The following is a 2,254-nucleotide window of genomic DNA, read 5'->3' on the forward strand; positions in this document are numbered from 1 at the left end:
CAGGTGAACTGAGAACAGACAATGTGACAGAGGAATCAAATAGTAAGAGTCCACGCCACTGTTATTTTCCAGCAGTGAGAGAGCCAGGGATCTATTTGTGGGTGAAATCTGCTCGAGGCACGTTTCCAGCATTTGTTCTATCACTGGAAATTCCTGTGCACACAATATGGCTAGAACAGCCTGGCACAGTTGTCAACCAAGCCATTGTAGCTCATGTAAACACCATCACACACAACCCTTCTCCACACAAAGGTAAACCAAGGTCCAGCTTCATTCTCAGGAACATATCTTGGTGGGCATATGCATGCTCCTTCGGTTTCCCTCATACTTGTTATGCCACTTACTTGCTCCCCACACCACTCAGCCCTCTTTTTCAGCCACTCTTCAAACTACATTTACTGTTCACAACTCTAACCCCACAGTCCTTTTCTTCACTTCCCAACTTTGTCAGTGGAATTTTACAAAATAAGGTTAAAAAGACCAACTTCCATTTAACCCCTCTAAACACAAGTATTATCCTACAGTGGAGTTACTTACTGTGCAGCAACACGTGTAGATGCTGGTGGGGCTGGTTAGGGCATGATAGCTGTTCATTGCAGAGGCTGCCTGCCAGCTAATCCACACCAAAGTACCCTTGTGCCCTAGCCAGTCCCTCTGCAGCATATTGAGCTGGGCTGGAGCAACTCCAGGCTGGAAGGCTGACCCCCCACTTGCAGGCTGAGCCCAGCCAGGGCTGCTCCGACCTGGCTCAATGTGCTGCAGTCCCAGGTGCATGTTCAAACATGGTGCCTGGTAGCAATAAACTCCAGTGTGAACTATGCCAGGGTGTATTCATTCAAATTAATTGCATGTATAGACATGCCCAGAGAGAGTCATTTCACGGGTTCAAAATTACTTTTTCTCATGTGAAGGTATGCTGAACAGAAGGGGTTAAATTGTCAACACAGGATAAGTTCAAACTCCTGCATGTATTCTGTGACAGATAGTGAAAGTATTCCCCCCAAAATGCTGTGAAAGTCAGTCCAAAAGACAATAATCAATATCAAGAGTCAAGAATATTTTATTTCAAAAATTATAAAACAAGATGTTTGGATATTTATAGTACTGTTTTCTTGGTTTTCTTCCAAAATGAAATTTTACTGAAACAATTTCTTTAAATGTTTTGATCTTGATCAAATTGCAGATTCCAATGGAAGATAGTTCCACTGAGGTTTTGAAGAAACTGGCTCTATTTGACCCCCTTTATGATCATAGACATGTAAGCCTGGAAGGGACCTCATGAGGTCATCTTGTCCAGCCTCCTGCTCAAGGTAGGATCATCCTGAATTAAACGATCCCAGCCAAGTGTTTGTCCAATCCACTCTTGAAATTTTCCAAGGGTGGAGATGGTGCAAATTTTCTAGGTAACCTGTTTAATGCTCGACTGCCCTCAGTCAGAATATTCTTCCAACCTAAATTTTCTCTTGTGCAGATTGAGTCCATTCCTCCTAGTCCTATCCCCTGCAGACACAGAGAAAAGTCCATCTCCATCCTCTCCATAATCACCCTTCAGGTATTTCATAGACTCATAGAAGTAGGGTCGGAAGGGACCTTGTAGATCTTCAAGTCCAACCCCCTGCCTGGGCGGGAGAAAAAAACTGGACTCAAACGAGTCCAGCCAGGTAGTCATCAAGCCTCTTCTTAAAGACCCCCAGGGTAGGAGCTAGCACCACTTCCCTACGAAGTTGGTTCCAGCTCCTAGCTGACCTAACTGTGAAGTAGTTCTTGCGGAAGTCTAATCTAAACCTACTGTCTAATAATTTGTGTCCATTGTTCCTTGTCATGCCAGGGGGCGCTAGGGGAAACCGTGTCTCCCCCAAACCCTTCTGGTCCCCCCTAGTGAGTTTATAGACAGTCACCAGGTCCTTCCCTCAGCCTTCTCTTGTGAAGGCTGAACAGGTTTAGGTTCCGCAGTCTTTCAATGTAGGGTCTGTCCTGTTGTCCCCGGATCATGCGGGTGGCCCTCCTCTGGACCCTTTCAATGTTGTCCACATCCCTCCTGAAATGGGGCGCACAGAACTGGACGCAGTACCCCAGCTGTGGCCTGACCAGTGTCGCGTAGAGGGGGAGGATCACCTCCCTGGCTCTACTTGAGATGCACCTGTGGATGCACGACAAGGTCCGGTTAGCCCTGCCAACCGTGACCTCGCATTGTCAGCCCATGTTCATCTTGGAGTCAATAATGACTCCAAGATCCCTTTCTGCCTCCGTGCTC

Source organism: Gavialis gangeticus, unplaced genomic scaffold (genome assembly GCF_001723915.1).
Source record: "Gavialis gangeticus isolate Ggan-Ray unplaced genomic scaffold, GavGan_comp1, whole genome shotgun sequence".
Classification (NCBI taxonomy): Eukaryota; Metazoa; Chordata; order Crocodylia; family Gavialidae; genus Gavialis; species Gavialis gangeticus.